This window comes from Sapajus apella, unplaced genomic scaffold (assembly GCF_009761245.1).
Source record: "Sapajus apella isolate SASKATOON/1434 unplaced genomic scaffold, GSC_monkey_1.0 scaffold63, whole genome shotgun sequence".
Lineage (NCBI taxonomy): Eukaryota > Metazoa > Chordata > Mammalia > Primates > Cebidae > Sapajus > Sapajus apella.
In genome coordinates this window covers 9,902,829-9,922,206 of record NW_022437003.1, presented here as the reverse complement: position 1 = coordinate 9,922,206, position 19,378 = coordinate 9,902,829, and the positions used below count along the sequence as shown (strand labels likewise).

Genomic DNA, 19,378 nt, shown 5'->3' with positions numbered 1-19,378 from the left:
TAGCTGATATATTTGGTGTTTTAAAATTTGGCAATGTTTAAGATAGTATAGCCAATTAGAGTAACAGTTCAGCTTTATAATTCCAGTTTAGAATGTATAGTTGATAATTGATTTAGGCTTATGATGTTAAGTTGAAATCTTACCAAGTGCTTATACACTATTGAAACACTTAAGAGCACTTAAAGTTCACCATATTTATATGTTTATTATATTTATAAAAATTACTTAAATGCTTAAAAAGCTTTGTCAGATCATTTAGGTACTGAAAAAGAAAATAAAACGTGCTAAATTTATAAGGGCAGTTTAAAATACATAAAGGAGTTCAATTAACTAAGTTTATGAATTGGAACAAACATAATTCAAAGGCCCCTTAAACGTGATTGTTAAAACATGCTAGTATGATAGCTTGAATAGGATTCTTACATTGAACTTAAAACTTAAGAAGAATCTAGAGTTTTGAATTTGTAACTTTGTTCAATAAAATGGTTTGGGGTTTTTTCGTGTTTTTGTTGTTTTTTTTTTTAAGAATTGTTTTACTAGAGACAGGGTATCTGTCTCCCAGGCAGGAGTGCAGGGCTGCAATCCTTGCTCACTGAATCCTCAACCTCCCGGAGCTCAAGGACCTTCTCACCTTAGCATCCTGAGCAGTTGGGACTACAAGCAAGCACCACTATGCCCTGCTAAATCACTTTTTTAGAGGGCTTTCCAGTTTTCACTGGAAAAGCCTGCTAGACAAATTTTAAAAGAATGGGAACACTCCACTTTATTTGCTTGTTTGTTTGTTTGTTTAGTAGAGACGAGGTCTCCCTATGTTGTCCAGGCTGGTCTCCAACTCCTGGGCTCAACCTCCCACCTTGGCCTCCAAATGTGCTGGGATTACAGGCCCAAGCCACCACACCCATCCAGTAAAATGTTAATTCCTAAAACTGAAATAAATTTCAGAATTGTCTTTTGTATGTGAAAAGAAAAACAAAGTAGCCATTGAGGGTATGCAAAAACTTCAATATGAGAGATCAGGTTTGGGGTCCCCATCCTGACTTCTAAGAATGAGTCCTAAGGACTCCCAGATACTACCCCAACAGCATGAGAGACTCCCGTTACCACAGCAACTGCCCCACGCATCACCGTCCGCCAAAATCCTCCTCCCCGCATCCTCGGAGGGCTCTCTGCCGTGAGTGTGAGAGACAGCCTTCACTCTGAAGCCTGTCAGAGGCTGCAGGCGCAGCACCAAGAGTTCCCTATGCCTTTCCCAGAAGCAGAATTCCTTCCCCAGTACTCATGGACCAAAAGGTTTCCTAAACCCTGAGAGATTCGTAAGGCACCTAGAGATGAGGGAGACCACAGACATAGCTGAGTTTACATACTTGTCTGGCACATCGCAGGGCTTCAATAAATGTGTATTTATTAAACGTATGCAAGGGCTAAAATCTCCTTTGCCAATGCCCAATACATGTTAAAGACAATACAGAAATCTGACTCACACGATGGTTATTGACAAACAGAATATTGAAAAGGCCATGGTGCTGTCATGTGGGTCTTTGTAAGGGTTAATGGCTGCTTCTTTGAATCTCAGTGTAGCAGCTGCAGATGACATCAGATTTTCTGCCACATTGGCTTAAATCAACACAATGAATCCATCAAGGGGAAAGCCAAGGCACCATTTGGGGCTTACAAGGAAGGACGGGGCAGAAGTGTTCAAACAAATGAGATTTCCCCTCCCGTATGAGGACATCTAAAATGTGACCATTCTAGACATTTTCATAAAACAGTAACTGCCTTTCTCCCTGGGAAAAAGACACACAGGACAGACATCAAGAGGCACAGATGACCACATCTCAGCCCAGTGTTGGTTGAGACAGAATGTTAGGAATTTGCTTAATTAGTAAGTAACAATTAATACAATTAGTTTGTATTAATTTGTACAACAAATACACATGAACTTCCTAGCAGTCTTTGTTCTCCCAGGTCCTCTCATCAGGTGAAAACACTGCCACATCACACATGGTTGCAATTATCACATTCCTATTAGAACACACAGTCTGGAATATTCAAAGTCTTTTTACTAAAAACACCCAAAGCCTAAGAAACAATCACGGTCTTCAGAATTGCAGCATGAATAATCCTGACACATTGATTCTTCTTTTAAAACACACTCAGGGACGGCCAACAAATGGCAAGTGTTGTCTATCTGTGCTCTCTGCAAATATATGTATGCTAGCGTCACCTAATGTGTCACCACATTTACCCTTTGTCTCAGCAGTCCTATTGCCCAAAACCCTAGAGAAAGAATGGCAAATTGGAAATGCAATCTACAGCATTCCTTTCCAGAAAATCTCGGGACAGGTATTTTCTTAGCAGTTCTGGGCTCATGATAGTCAATTAATTCCCCACAGCCAACAATCTCATTTTCCGTAATAACTCAGAAGAGACCAAGAAAGTGATGCAATTCCACCTCCTTCTCTATCAACCACCTGCAAAGCTTTTGCCTGCTGTAGTCAGCAGCCATTCCCCAGGCTCCCAAAAATGCAAACAGCCCAAGGGTGGGTCCCAGGGGCAGGAGGGAAAGTCATGGAGAAACAGAGGCTGGGTGGTGGGGGGAATAATCACATTTCTTTTGCAGGGAGTAAAAGATGTCCAGGTGGTAAACATGACCTCCAATTACTTGCCTTAAACCAAACCTGAAATGAGAAGTTCTCATATTTCCTTAACCCACAACGGGCAAAAGATCCAGTCTGTATATAACAAGGACTTTACACTATAAATTTAGGGCTTGCAAGGGAAGCTCCATGCTGGTCCCAGCATTTCCTCAGGCAGGCTTCAGTGTGTCATACTCTGCAGTGCTCGTGAATCACCCTACCTGGCTGGACCAGATTAAGGGCTGGATTTCTCAGAGTGTGAAACTAGAACTATCTTCCTAGGAGTCACCAGAGTTGCCTGTTAAAAATGCAAATTCCTGGGCCTTATCCCAGACCTGCTGAGTCAGACTCTCAGAGGGATCTGAATTTTTTTTTTTTTTTTTTTTTTTTTTTTTGAGATGGAGTGTCACCCTGTCGCCCAGGCTGGAGTGCAATGGAGTGATCTTGGCTCACTGCAACCTCCACCTCCCGGGTTCATATAATTCTCCTGCCTCAGCCTCCCAAGTAGCTGGGATTACAGGCGCACACTACCATGCCCAGCTAATTTTTTGTGACTTTAGTAGAGACAGGGTTTCATCATGTTGGCCAGGCTAATCTCAAACTCCTGACCTCATGATCCGCCCACCTTAGCCTCCCAAAGTTCTGGGATTATAATCCCGAGCCACCGCCACTGGCCAGGGATCTGCATCTTTAACTACTGCCCTCGAATGAGTCTCCTGCACAGTAAAAATTTGAAACTTTGAAGGTAGGTGCAGTGTTTCACGCCTGTAATCCCAGTACTTTGAGAGACCAAGGTGAGAGGCTCTCTTCAGGCCAAGAGTTCAAGACCAGTGCAGGAAACATAGCGTCAGAGTCATTCAGCGACTCCATGTTGAATGGGACTGGGTAAAATAGGGCTGAGACCTGCTGGGCTGCATTTCCAGGTAGCCAGGCATTCTTAGTCACGGGATGAGATAAGAGGTCATCAGGACCTGTATCACAACATACAAGTTTATTAGAGTGTCTTATTCTGTTGCTCAGAGTTGAGCCCAGTTTGCATTTTTTTTAATTAAAAATAAAAAAAAAATTCCAGCTAGTTTTAAATTTATAAAAAATGTTTTTAAATTAAAATTTTTTGAAGACCCTGATGGTAAAACAAGATGCAGTAAAAAAAACGGCCAACCCCACCAAACAAAGATGGCAACAAAAGTGACCTCTGGTTGTCCTCATTGCTCATTATATGCTAATTACAATGCATTAGCACGCTAAAAGACACTCTCACCAACACCATGACAGTTTACAAATGCCGTGGCAAGATCAAAAAACTACCACATATGGTCTCAAAATGGGAGGAACCCTTAGTTCCAAGAATCACCCACCCCTTTCTAAGAAATCTCCCTCTCTTTTTTTTTTTTTTTTTGAGATGAAGTCTCACTTTGTTGCCCAGGCTGGAGTATTGTGGCATGGTCTCAGCTCACTGCAACCTCCTCCTCCTGGGTTCAAGCGATTCTCCTGCCTCAGCTTCCCAAGTGGCTGGGATTACAAGCACCTGCCGCTACGCCAGGATAATTTTTGTATTTTTAGTAGAGATGGGATTTCACCATGTTGGCCAGGCTGGTCTCAAACTCCTGACTTCATGATCCGCCCATCTTGGCCTCCTAAAGCACTGGGATAACAGGCGTGAGCCACTGCGCCCAGCCAGAAATCTTTTTTTTTTTTTTTTTTTTTTTTTGAGACACAGTCTCCTTCTGTTGCCTAGGCTGGAGTGCAGTGGAAGGATCTCAGCTTATTGCAACCTCTGATTGCCTGGTTCAAGCGATTCTCCTGCCCCAGCCTCCCAAGTAGCGGGGATTACAGGCACGTGCCACCACGCCCAGCTAATTTTTTTGTATTTTTAGTAAAGATGGGATTTCACCATATTGGCCAGGCTGGTCTCTAACTCCTGACCTCGTGATCCGCCTGCCTCGGCCTCCCAAAGTGCTGGGATTACAGGTGTGAGCCACTGTGCCCAGCCCAGAAATATCCTTTTTAATCCACCTATTGTTTAGCATATAATCAAGAAATCACCATAAGTATACTCAGTTGAGCAACCCATGCCACTGCTTTGTCTGTGGACCAGCCATTCTTTTGTATTTTTACTTCTCTACTAAACTTGCTTTCACTTTACTAAATTAACTCGCCCCCGGTTTTTTTTTTTTTTTTTTTTTTTTTTTTTTTTGAGGCAGAGTCTTGCTCTGTTGCTCTGTTGCCAGGCACCAGGCTGAAGTGCAGTGGCGTGATCTCCGTTCACTGCAAGCTCCACTTCCCGGGTTCAAGCAATTCTCCTGCCTCAGCCTCCCGAGTCGCTGGGAACACAGGCGTGCGCCACCACTCCCAGCTAATTTTTGTATTTTTTAGTAGAGACAGGGTTTCACCATGGTCTCAATCTCTTGACCTCGTGATCCACCCGCCTCGGTCTCCCAAAGTGCTGGGATTACAGGCTTGAGCCACCGCGCCTGGCCCCTAAATTGTTTCCTGCACAAGATCCAAAAACTCTCTGTTGGGGTCTGGATCAGGACCCCTTTCTGATAACAATAGCAAAGCTCCACCTCTACAAAAAATTTTAAACCTAGCGAGTGTGGTGGCACACCTGTAGTCCCAGCTACCCCAGAAGCTCACATGGAAGGATGGCTTGAGCCTAGGAGTTCAAGGTGACGATGAGCTATATGCACACAAGTGCACTCCAGCCTGAGTGACAGGCCAAGACATTGTCTCAAAAAAAAAAAAAAAAAATTTGAAAACTACTGATACAAAAAGTATATAACCCTAGGGCAAGGATCATACAGTTCTCCCAAATGAGGAACCAAAACACCCCTTGTTTTCACCTGTAGGAGTGCATCATTATATGCCCCTGGGAAGACAGGCGGGAGATTCAGTGGTCTCAAACTTGAAGGTAAATACAGGTTCTCAACCAGTAAAGTGGGCTCCAGTAGCCTGAGGTGGACCCTGAACTTTTAGCAAGCTCCCAGGTGCTGTCCATGCACTACCATGCCTTGAGTACAGCTGGAGGTTTGAATGGATGCATTTATAATCCCAACAGCCTCCGTTAAATAAGATGCAGAAGGAAGTTCCTCAGGCTCAAAAGTCCCTCTTACCCAGGGCCTCTCTAGCAGAATATTTCCAACACCAAACTACCTTTAAAAATGCAAATACTCCCGCAGAAGGGTAAAGCTTTAGAGTACCTGATTTTTATCAGGTTGCTATCTTCTTAGCTAAATTCAGCTCCACCAGAAGGTGGAAATTTTAATTATTGCAGAGTAGATGAAAGTAAGCAGGTTTACATGGGATCTGTCCTAAGGGTCTTGGAGAGAACTAGGGCAACGAGGTGGGGGTAGAGGGTATGAAATTTGCTCCCTTAAGAGAAAAGCAGGCAGGTGTGAGAGAGCTGCTGGATGGAGAGGGATAAAAGTCAAATTTGCTCAATTACAATGTTACAAATCTTAACTGAGTGCCTGTGTGTGCCAAGCACTGGGCTAGGGCTTGGGGGAGCTCACATGAACAAGTCACAGTCCTGTCCCCGCAGGAGCTGGAGGCCCAGCAAGTAAGCCTACAGCACTGGAAGTGAAAATTACCCCCAGGCACCACTGCAAGCTTTTGGCATAGTGCCATCAGTTGCCAGTGCCATTGGTTGCCTAGGCCGTGGTAAAGTAGAATCTTTGTCAATACTGGAATGCTTAAAATCAATGCAGGATATCAAGCTCCAGATACACTAAAATGCATAAGAGCCAGCCTGGATTACTGTCCATTTGACTCTCATTGTCAAAGCCTTTGAAAATTTCAATCACTACATGCTAGCTAATGCTGTGGTGTCTGCAGACTCCCTTTTAGTCACTGGAAGTCATCACATGTCTAGTCCTTCTTTATAATTGTTTACACATGGAATTATCCATAGAATGATGACTGTAAGTTTAAAACAATTTATTTGGGCCACTTATATTAAAATTTTAAATTAAGAAAAAGTCATGTAGGAGAAAAAATTTTTCCCTCTGTCCTCTTTGGTTCAGTGACTGAGGCCTGTGAATTAAACTGACAAAAGACAGAGTGACAGAAGAAAAGACACAATTTTTATTAATGTTACAGTTACATGCACAGGGGTTTCACAGAAAAGAAGTAGAAATCCAAAGAAACATTTACACACAGGGTCATATATACCATTCTAGCAAAGGGTGATAAATTGTGGAGAGTGAGTAGACAAAGGAAAAGGGGTTTAGGTTACTAGGGATGATAAGTTGTGGGAAAGTGACGAGGAAATATATAAACTAATGGAAGATAAAGATTATTTTAGTAAGGTATGTTTATGTAGATTCATCTTGTGAACTCTCCATTGCTGATATGAACTCCTCATCACCTGAGGTCGGGAGTTCGAGACCAGCCTTGCCAACATGGAGAAACCCCATCTCTACTAAAACTACAAAAAATTTGCCAGGCGTGGTGGTGCATGCCTGTAATCCAAGCTACTTGGGAGGCTGAGGCAGGAGAATTGCTTGAACCCGGGAGACAGAAATTGTGGCGAACTGAGATTGCAGCAGTACACTCCAGCCTGGGCAGGAAGAGCAAAACTCCTTCTCAAAAAAAGGACAGAGAGTTGTGCTCCTATTCCTGTTACAAGGAAAGCACTTTCTCTTGGGAAAGTTCCACCTTGCTTTTAGGCAGATAAGGGGAGGGGAGAGAGCTCTTCCTGTGTGTGCTGCTTCTCACTTGTCTTCAGCTCAAGATCATCAATATGCCAAAGTGGCATATGTTGAGGTGGCATATTCTGGGCCCCTTCAGAATCAAGCCTCAGGAACCACTCCCATGTGTATAGGCTATAAACTCACTACATTCTTACTCTCTGTTCATGTAAGTTAGGAAGTCTTTAAAATATTCCAACTAACACACAAATGCTGAGTACCTATAATTTCACCAGGAGCCCATTTCTAGAATCCACCAACCTAACAACTGAAAGCCAGTGATTTCAGCAATAGAACACCATCTTCAACATTTGCTATGCTAATTAGAAAAGCAACTGCCATTGGCATAAACCCATATCACAGCATTGGAGAAGCAGCCTCAGGAGTGTGGGCTGGAGGTCTCAACAAGAGGGTTCTGCCTAACCCATGTATTAGAGGGCCTCATACAGCATTCAAACTGACCCCACTCAGGCCCCAGGGATGTGTTTCCCCATTTTCCTGCCTTATTCCCTCAAAGGACAACTGCGTCACAGCACCATCAACATCTGTGAATTCTGTCACTGCCAACATCTGCAACAGACCCTCCTTCAAAGTGCTGGGAAGACTTGAAAAGCAGAAGCTTTAAGTTAAAGTAAAATTCCAAATTATTTGTGAAAAACTTCCTCTCAGGCTGTGTAAATGCCATAGATTCTTGCATAACAAAGCATCATTTCTTGCTTCTCTCTGTGTTCCAATTAGTGATTCCAAAGCTACTCATAAATTAGCATGGTTTTCCAAATGTTGCACATGACAGCTGAGAAAAATTCTATGATATTAAACAACTCATATTACTCTAAATTTACAAATGTGTATTTGTAGGAGTATAAATAACATGATACTAATTCAGTGATACTAATTCTCTAATATTGGCAACTGGATGGACATAGAATGCTAGAATTGCAAATAGTTTTATTTTTATAAAAACATTGAGTAGGATGTAATTAAATTTCCAAACAAAAAATTAAAAATGTTGTCTCTATTTAAATTATTTTTATTTCATTTATTTATTTATTTTGAGACAGAGTATGTCTTTGTTGCCCAGGCTGGAGCGCAATGATGCAATCTCAGCTTACCGCAATCCCGGCCTCCGGGTTCAAGCAATTTTCATTCCTCCGTTTCCCTAGTAGCAGGGACTACAGGTGCATGCCACCACATCTGACTAATTTTTGTACTTTTAGTATAGAGGGGGTTTCACCTGGGGTTGGCCAGGCTGGTCTCGATCTCTTGACCTTATGATCCACCCTCCTCAGCCTTCCAAAGTGCTTGGATTACAGGTGTGAGCCACCGTGCCCAGCGTAAATTTTTTTTTTTTTTTGAGATGGAGTCTCACTCTATCACCCAGGCTGGAGTACAGGGTCAGGATCTCTGCTCACTGCAACCTCCACCTCCCAGGTTCAAGCGATTCTCCTGCTTCAGCCTCCCAAGTAGCTGGGACTACAGGCACACACCACCACACTCAGCTAATGTTTGTATTTTTAGTAGAGATGGGGTTTCACTATGTTGGCCAGGATGATATCCATCTCTTGACCTATGATTCAGCCACCTCAGCTTCCCAAAGTGCTGGGATTACAGGCGTGAACCACCGTGCCCAGCCTAAGTTATTTTTATTTTTAAAACTTTAGACATTTTAATTAGAGAAATGCAAATCAAAACCACATTGAGATACCATCTCATGCCTCAGTTAGAATGGTGATCATTAAAATATCTGGAGACAACAGATGCTGGAAAGGATGTGGAGAAATAGGAAAGCTTTTACACTGTTGGCGGGAGTGTAAATTAGTTCAACCATTGTGGAAGACAATGTGGTGATTCTTCAAGGATCTAGAAATAGAAACACCATTAGACCCAGCAATCCCATTACTGGGTATCTACCCAAAGGATTATAAATCATTCTATTATAAAGACACATGCACATGTATGTTCACTGCAGCACTATTTACAATAGCAAAGATTTGGAACCAACCCAATGCCCATCAATGATAGACTGGACAAAGAAAATATGGTATATATATACCATGGAATACTATCCAGCCATAAAAAAGGATGAATTCATGTCCTTTGTAGGGACATGGATGAAGCTGGAAACCATCATTCTCAGCAAACTGACACATGAACAGAAAACCAAACACTGCATGTTCTCATTCATAAGTGGGAGTTGAACAATGAGAACACATGGACACAGGGAGGGGAACACCACACACTGGGGCTTGCTGGAGGGAGCGGGGCTAGGGGAGGGATAGCAGGGAGTCGGGGGACTGGGGAGGGATAACATTAGGAGAAATACCTAATCTAGGTGATGGCGGGGGGATGGATGCAGCAAACCACCTTGGCACATGTATACCTATGTAACAATCCTGTACGATCGGCACATGTACTCCAGAACTTAAAGTATAATAATGAAAAAATACCTTTAGACATTTTAATTATAATTTGTATTTTACCTTTTACTTTTGAAAATTTTGTATTTTTAGTAATACAAAATTGAAAACATGTGAAAAATGATTTTGATTTTTCACTTTTTAACATTTACAGCTGACCCTTGAACAATGCAGAAGCTAGGAGCATCAACTGCTCATGCAGTTGAAATCCATGTAAAACTTTTGACTCCCCACAAACATCAAGTTTCAGCCAATCACATGTAACCAACTGTCCATAAATTATCTTCCACCACGTGACTGCACTGGAATCTCTGAGCCTACTCTGGCTGGGAAGGCTGCCTGATTGAGGAATCATTCATTGCTCAATTAAACTCCTTTAAATTTAATTCAGCTGAAGTTTTTATTCTATCAAGAGAAAGGGGGAGGTTGATGAGCTTGTCAATTTATCTAACCCTCTCAGAGCCTGAGAAATCATTCAACTTTCATATCCACTTCAGTGATGCTAGCTCAAATAACACATATTTCCCCCACGCTTTTTTCCATAATGAGAATAGGAAAGCAAATTTTCTTTGAAGTAAATTCTATTTTTTTTTTTTTTTTGAGATGGAGTGTTGCTCTATCGCCCAGGCTGAAATGCAGTGGCAAGATTCGGCTCACTGCAACCTCGGCCTCCCAGGCTCAAGCAATTCTTCTGCCTCAGCCTCCCAAGTAGCTGGGATTACAGGCACTTGCCACCACGCCTGGCTAATTTTTATTTTTTTATTTTTTTTTTTTTTTGTATTTTTAACAGAGATGGAATTTCACCATGTTAACCATGGTGGTTTCGAACTCCTGATCTCAAATGATCCAGCCGCCTCAGCCTCCCAAAGTGGAGGGATTACAGGTGTGAGCCACTGTGCCAAGTCTGAAGTAAAATTCTTTTGATTTCCAAACAAATCCTGTTGGTATAGAGGCTTGCTGAGCCAGCCTCTGCTAAGTCAATTCTCGTTTCTCTGTTTTACTCATTACTATCACAATTGTCATCAATAACTCATATTTATTGAACAATTAACATGCCAACACTGTTAAGAATTTATGTTTGTATCTCATTTGATCTTCCTAATAGCCATATGAGGTACATAGCATGTGTATTTTACAGATGAGGAAACTGGGGCCCTAGAAAGTAGTTATATACCCATGATCATAAGTGGCAGAACTAGGATTTAAACCCGGGCCATCTGCATTCACTATTTAGGGCTGCTGTAACAAATTACTACAAACTGAATAGCTTTAAGCAACAAAAATTAATTCCGTCACAGTTCTGGAGGCTGGAAGTTTTCAGTCAAGGTACCAACAGGGTTGGTTCTTTCTGGAGGCTCCAAGGACTGTTCCGCACCTCTCTGTTGGCTTTTAATAGTTGCTGGGCACATTGGCATCCCCTGGCTTATAGACACATTGCACCAATCTCGGTCTCCATTTTCATGAGGCATTCTCCTCTCTATGCGTTTCTCTTTGCCTCTGTGTCTTTTCTTCTAAGGATACCAGCGATTGAATTTGGGGGCCCATTCTAAGCCAGTATGACCTCATTGTTTTTATATTTTTCTTTTATTTTCTTTTATTTTCTTTTTTTTTTTTTGAGACAGGGTCTCCTTCTGTCACTAAGGCTGGAGTGCAGTGGCATGATCATAGCTCGCTGCAGCATTAACTTCCCAGGCTTAAGCCATCCTCCCACCTCAACCTCCCTAGTAGCTGGTGCACATGTGGCTAATTATTTTTTCTTTTCTTTTCTTTTTTTCTAGTAGAGTTCAGGTTTACTATGTTGCCCAAGCTGGCCTTGAACTCCTGACCTCAAGTAGTCCTTGTACCTCGGCCTCTCAAATGCTGAGATTACAGGGGTGAGCCACCACACCCAGCCAACCTCATTATTCTTATTGCGGTAAAATACATATTTAAAAGTTTTCCATTTTGACCATTTTAAAATGTAGACTTCAGTAAGATTGATTACATTCCCAAAATTGTGCAACTATCACCACTGTCTCCAAACCTTTTCATCAGCCCAAATAGAAACTCTGTACACATTAAGCAATAACATCCTACATCCTATTGCCCTGATTCCCTATCCCTGGTAACCTCAATTCTACTTTCTTTCTCTATGAATTTGTCCATTCTAGGAACCTCATATAGCTGGAATCATATAATACTTGTCTTTTTGGGTCTAGCTTATTTCTTTTCTTTTTCTTTTTTCTTTTCTTTTTTTTTTTTTTTTTTTTTTTTATTTTGAGACAGAGTCTTGCCCTGTTGCCCAGGCTGGAATGCAATGGTGCGATCTTGGCTCACTTCAACCTCCACCTCCAGTTCAAGCAATTCTCCTGCCTCAGCTTCCCAAGTAGCTGGGATTACAAGTGCGCACCATGACACCCAGCTAACTTTTTATATTTTTAGTAGAGACAGGGTTTCACCATGTTAGCCAGGCTGGCCTCGAACTCCCGACCTCAGGTGATTCACCTGCCTCGACTTCCCAAAGTGCTGGAATTACAGGTGTGAACCACTGTATCTGGCCCGCTTATTTCAAATAACATGTTTTCAGGGCTCATCCATGGATGGGCATGTATCAGAATAACATTCCTTTTAATTGCAGAATAGCATTCCACAGTCTGGATATAGACATTTTGTTTATCCATTCATCTGTGGATAGACACGTGGGTTGCTTCTACCTCTTAGCTACTGTGAAAACACCGTTATGATCACTGGTGTACACATACCTGTGTGAATCCCTTTTTTCAGTTCTTTGGGGTATAGCCCTAGGACTGGAATTGCTGAATCATATGGTAATTTCATGTTTAACTCTTTAAGAACTGCCGTATGTTTCCATAGCAGCTGCACCACTTCACATTCCCACCAGCAACAAACATTTTCCAATTTCTCTACACCCTTGCCAACACTTGTTTCCTGGTTTTTAACTTTTTCAAAATGTTTTCTGTAGAGATACGATCCCCTATGTTGCACAGGCTGGTCTCAAACCTCTGGCTCCAAGCAATCCTTCCACCTTAGCCTCCCAGTGTGCTGGGGTTATAAGTATGAGCCACGGTCCCTGACACATACTCTATAATAATTTAACAATAAAAAGGCTGGGTGCCATGGCTCACGCCTGTAATCCCAGCATTTTGGGAGGCCAAGGCGGGTGGATCATGAGGTTAAGAGATCAAGACCATCCTGGCCAACATGGTGAAACCCCGTCTCTACTAAAAATACAAGAATTAGCTGGGCATGGTGGCATGCACCTGTAGTCCTAGCTACTCGGGAGGCTGACGCAGGGGAATCACTTGAACCTGGGAGGCAGAGAGGTTGCAGAGAGCTGAGATCGCGCCACTGCACTCCAGCCTGGTGACAGAGAGACTCCGTCTCAAAAATTAAATTAAAATTTAAAAAAATTTTTTAAAAATAAATAACAAGGCTGACTGTGGTGCCTCATGCCTGTAATCCCAGCCCTTTGGGGGGCTGAAGCAGAAGAATCTCTGGAAGCCAGGGGTTCGAGACCAGCCTGGGCAACATAATGAGACCCCCCCATCTCCACACACACAAAATGTTTTCTAACTAGCTAGATATGTTGGTGGCCCTTGCCTATACTCCTAGCTACTTGGGAGGCTGAAGCAGAAGTATCACTTGAGCCTAGGAGTTCAAGGCTGCTGTGAGCTATGATCGTGCCACTGCACCCCTGCCTAGGAGACAGAGTGAGACCCTGTCTCTAAAAATAAATAAATATAAAATAATTAAATTACTATAGAGTATAATCTCATTTTACTTTAACTAATTGTCCCTACAAAAACTCTATTTCTAAATACGACGATACTGGGTTCTAAAGTTCTGGGTAAACATGAATTTTGATGGGACACCATTCAACCTAATGCATCATCTCATCCCAGAGCCCACATCCATGACCCCATCAGTACTGCCTCAATAATAAATTTAATTCTCATACTCTCCCAATGAACTAGGTACTCCCACTCCCATTTTACAGATGAGCAAATCAGAGCTCTGAATGGTGAGGTAATTTGCCCAAGACTGCATACACAGCACAGCTGGCTTAAAAGCTGTTCTCTTTTCTACCGTCCAGAGTAAGTGCCATTATAGGAAAGTCTTTTCTCAGAGAGTGCTCCTTCCTGAGCATGCTATTACGAAGAACTTTAAGAAATGCTTATGTGAGTCTGGGCTCGGTGGTTCACACCTGTAATCCCAGCACATTGGGAGGCCAAGACAGGCAGATCACAAGGTCAGGGGTTCAAGACAAGCATAGCCAAAATGGTGAAACCCCATCTCTACTAAAAATATAGAACTTAACCGAGCATGGTGACACATGCCTGTAGTTCCAGCTACTTGGGAGGCTAAGGCAGGAGAATCACTTGAACCCAGGAGGCAGAGGTTGTGGCGAGCCAAGATGGCACCAGCCTGGACAACAGAGCAGGACTCTGTCTCAAAAAAAAAAAAAAAAAGAAGAAGAAGTGCATATGTGGGCCGGGCAGAGTGGCTCACTCCTGTAATCCCAGCACTTTGGGAGGCTGGGGAGGGTGGATCACTAAGTGGAGATTGAGACCATCCTGGCCAACATGGTGCAATCCTCTCTACTAAAAATACAAAAATTAGCTGGGTGTGGCACACACCTGTAGTCTGAGCTACTCAGGAGGCTGAGGCAGAAGAATCACTTGAATCTGGGAGGCAGAGGTTGCAGTGAGCTGAGATCTCACCACTGCACTCCAGCCTGGGTGACAGAGCAAGACTCTGTCTTTAAAAAAAAAAAAAAAAAAAAAAAAAGCGCATATGTGAACATTTTGATTTCCGAGATTCAAAAGAATGAATGAGCCACCATCTTTGTTGTAGGGCATACTTCACAGTGCTGTCAAACGTATTCATGAGTAATACAGTAAATATCATTTCCTTTTTCTCCCTCATTTGCTCCCTAACATGCAGCTTACACTCTGTAATTTACTTCACATTCATACGATGCTAAGAATCAGCCAAATGCCCCAGTGAAGCTAAGGCAAGTCCCAAAGCCCTTAATCCGTTCCTGTGTAATAAAGATATTATCAGTATGTACGTATACAGAAAAATTCAATTATACCAGTAACAACAGAACCATCATCACACATAGCAGAATGAGGAGTTACTAGACAAAGTATGTGTAAATGAGTTCTACTTCTAGCCTTGGCATGAGCTGTTTTGTAAAGTAGGACACATTTGATTATATTTCTTGTTTTTGTTTTTTGTTTTGTTTTTGATATGGAGTTTCACACTTGTTGCCCAGGCTGGAGTTCAATAGTGAGATCTTGGTTCACTGCAACCTCCGCCTTCCAGGTTCAAGCAATTATCCTGCCTCAGTCTCCTGAGTAGATTGGATTACAAGCATGTGCCACCACATTCGGCTAATTCTGCACTTTTAGTAGAGACGGGGTTTCTCCCTGTTGGTCAAGCTGGTCTAGAACTCCCAACCTAAGGTGATCCGCCCACCTGGGCCTCCCAAAGTGCTGGGTTTACAGGCATGAGCCATGGCACTCAGCCAATCATATTTCTTTAATCCTTCATTAATTCTTCTTCACCTAAAGGAATCAAGTAGAAAATTCTTAATGTGGCTCTACTCATCTCCCCAACCCCTTTTCATTGCATAGCCCAGACCCAGGATCCCCTAAACACCATGCACAATTCCTTTTTTTTTTTGTTTTTTTAATTTTTTGAGACAGAGTCCCACTCTATCACCAGGCTGGAGTGCAGTGGCGCAGTCTCTGCTCACTGCAACTCCACTTCCCGGGTTCAAGCGGTTCTCCTGCCTCAGCCTCCCAAGTAGCTGAGACTACAGGCGCATGCAACCATACTCAGTTAATTTTTGTATTTTTAGTAGAAATGGGATTTCACCATGTTGGCCAGGATGGTCTTGATCTCTCGACCTCATGATCCGCCCGCCTCGGCCTCCCAAAGTCCTGGGATTACAGGTGTGAGCCACCGCACCCGGCACAATTCCCATTCTTAAAACATCCTCTTTACCCAACTTGTGACTTTCTATTTATCCTTCATGACTGAGCTCAGAATTATGCCCCCCGACCCCAGAACTTTAACTACTGAGTCCTCTGTTTCTGGATAAGGCTATTTATTCTGTGCCTTCTCCATATTTCTATTGTAATTTTCATCGCGGTCTATTATAACTTACTTGAGAACTTCAGGTCAGGAGTTTTGTTTTACTCATCTCAGTATTTCTAGGCTGGACTCATAGTAGCTGCTTAACAAATGTTTATCAGTTTACAAATGGTTCATCCCAATGCCTGCCCCCACACCATTTCTTGAGTTCATTTTGTCTACCTGGACGTTATCATTCATCTTAGCTCAGGGAACTCACAAATTTATAAGCCAAATTTTTCGCATTCTCCAATCTTTTCAAATCTCATAGAAATACTAGGTATTACATTTATCTCTGGAACCTGTCTTCCTACCCAACCATTCACACATTATTGTCTGAAAACCCACCTTTGTCCTTGAAGCGTGCTCTCAAGTAGCTTAAAGAAAACCACTGTTCAGAAAGAAAAATATATTGTAAGACCAAAACAGCAATTCAAAGACCTGATGTTCTCAGTAAAGTCTATTGACCAGGTAAGGTGGCTCATGCCTGTAATCCCAGCACTTTGGGAGGCCAAGGCAGGTGGATCACCTTGAGGTCAGGAGTTCAAGACCTGCCTGACCAATAAGGTAAAACCCTACAAAAGGGTTTTGTCTCTACAGAAAGATACAAAAATTAGCCAGGCATGATGGCGGGTGCCTATAATCCCAGCTTCTGGGGAGGCTGGGACAGGAGAATTGCTTGAACCCAGGAGGCGGAGGTTGCAGTAAGCCGAGATTGTTCCATTGCACTCCAGGCTGGGCAACAAAGGGAGACTCCGTCTCAAAAAAAGAAAAAAAGTATATTGACCCACTCTGCTAACCATAGCTGGGTAATCTCCAGAAAATGGAAATATTGGTAGGAAAATATAATCTTATCCCTTGGAAAGGCATCATGGAGCCATGGCGGGTACACAGGGAAGGTGAAGGCACACTTCTGCACTCAGGAGTAGCCAGTGCCTTCATCGGGCATTTTGGGTATTTATGCTGACAGGTTTGCCTGGAGGTCAAGGACCAGTTCAGAGTAAATTGTGTCTGTCCCCCTCCCCAAACAGCAGCAGGTTGTCACAGGCATAAAAAGCGTAGTGCTCATTAAAGACTAAAGAATGTAAGTAGTACGTCCTTAAACTGAGCTTTTTTTTTCTTTTTGAGACAGAGTCTCACTCTGTCGCCCAGGCTGGAGTGCAGTGGTATGATCTCGGCTCACTGCAAACTTTGCCTCCTGGGTTCACGTGATTTTCCTTGCCTCAGTCTCCCTGTAGCTGGGTTTACAGGCGCATGCCACCATGCCCAGCTAACTTTTGTATTTTTAGTAGAGATGAGGTTTTGCCAGGTTGGCCAGGCTGGTCTTGAACTCCTGACCTCAAGTGATCTGCGCGCCTTGGCCTCCCAAAGTATTGGGATTTCAGGTGTGAGCCCCAGTGCCAGGGCCCTGACCTGAGCTTCTTTGGTGAGAGAGGGAGAGCAAGAATAAGTGAGAAGAGTGAATGGCACTTTGTCTGGATAAACACTTAAGTTTAGCCTGAAGCCTGAATACTTCTTAAATTAAGTTTAGCCTCCTTACATAGTTAAGCCTAAAGGTTTCCCTATACATGGTGAGTGAGTGGTCACCTACTACACATATAAACAGACTGTAACCTACTCTAATAACAAGTAACCAAGTCAGTCAATCACAGCAACTGATTCTCAACCAATCACAGCAGCCAAGTATTGGCCAATCACGGGTAGCCAACTGTTCAAACTGTGTTCAAATAAGGCAAAGGCAGGGCTGTAACCAATCTGGCTGTTTCTGCAGCTCACTTCTGTTTTCTCTAGGGCACTTCCCTTTTTCTGTCCGTAAATGTTATCTGACCATGTGGCCGCCCAGAGTCTCTCTGAACCTACCTTGGTTCTGGGAGCTGCCTGAGTCACAAATCGTTCTTTGCTCAATTAAACTCTTCAATTTATTTGTCTAGGGTTTTTCTTTTAATACTCTTCCACCACCACCCCACTTTTGCTACATCCTTCTCCTTTACTTTTCTGCACTTGCAATTTCAGTCACCTGAGGAATGACCACATTAAAAAAAAAGTAGAAGATACAACAAAAGGAAAGATTGGCCAATTTCCTGGCAACTCACACCGGTAATCCCAACATTTTGACAGGAGGATGGCTTGAGCCCAGGAGTTTAAGACCAGCCTGGGCAACAAAGTGAGACCCCCATCTGTTAGAAATAAGTTTTTGGTGCTGCAGAGGAGAAGTTTTTCAGCAAGGCAAAGTTTCCTTCTGCAGAGGGTGCTGCCCATGTCTGTAGCAGTCGCAATAGCACACCTAACAAAGAACAGGGTTTTTTGGCTTTTTTGCTTTTTTTTTTGAGATGGAGTCTCACTCTGTCGCCCTGGATGGAGTTCAGTGAGGAGATCTCAGCTCACTGCAACCTCCGCCTCCTGGGTTCAAGCCATACTACTGCCTCAGTCTCCAGAGTAGCTCAGATTACAGGGATGCGTCACCACACCAAGCTAAACTTTGTATTTTTAGTAGATATGGAGTTTCACCATGTTAGCCAGGGTGGTCTCGAACTCCTAACCTCAGGCAATCTGCCCACGTCAGCCTCCCAAAGTGCTGGGATTACAGGAGTAAGCCACCCTGAGAACAGGGGTTTTTAACCCTAATATAGTTCCTGCTTGTGTCTTTCCCCCATTGGCTGGGGTTGGACTGCACAGCCTGGGCTGACCCCGATTGGCTAAGTGCTTGAGTCTTTTTCAAATAAGGCAGAGGATAAGGGTTAGGGGTTAAGGTTTGGGCAAGGTGGTTTACAGCTTATGACAAGAAAGTGGGATCTTTGAAGAGGAACCTTTCTTTTATTCTGACACCATCTCTTGAAAAAAAAAAAAAAAAGCTGGTTATGGTGGTGCACACTTGTAGAGGCTGTAGCAGGAGGATCCCTTGAACCTGGGAGATGTAGGCTGCCGTGAGCTCTGACTGTGCCACTACACCAGCCTGATGCACAGAGCAAGACCTTGTCTCAAAAAAATAGAAAATTTTCACTACTTCACAAAACTGAATAGCAGAAACTTAAAATGGTTTTGGTGGTAGTCATATGTGTATGTTACTTCTGAATTAAATGTTCCTGGCAAGTGATTTAATTGTGATATGAATATTAAATTTTTTGTTAAGTAGAAACCAAAGTCCGGGCACAGTGGCTCACTCCTGCAATCTCAGCATTTTGGGAGGCTGAAGCAGGAGGATCACTTGAGCCCAGGAGTTCAAGACCAGCCTGGGCAACACAGCAAGACCCTGTCTCTACAAAAAAAAAAAAAAAAAAAAAAAAAAATGTTCAAAAGTTAGTTACTCAGGAGGCTGAGGTGGGAGGATTACTTGAGCCTGGGAGTTCAAGGCTACAGTGTGCTGTGATCATGCCACTGCCCTCCAGCCTAGGCAACAGAGTAAGACCCTGTCTCAAAAAAAAAAAAAAAAAACCAGCCAAATATCTGACATTTTCTGAATTTGAGCAAGTGTCTGAGGAGTGGCTGCAGAGCTGGA

General features: G+C 43.0%; 1 non-coding gene across 1 annotated transcript; it reads right to left on the bottom strand.

Moving 5' to 3' along the window:
- Positions 1–696: 696 nt before the first annotated feature.
- Positions 697–759, bottom strand: LOC116529870. Its single transcript, XR_004259718.1, has one exon. It is a non-coding gene; the product is annotated as a U7 small nuclear RNA (small nuclear RNA).
- Positions 760–19,378: the final 18,619 nt, after the last annotated feature.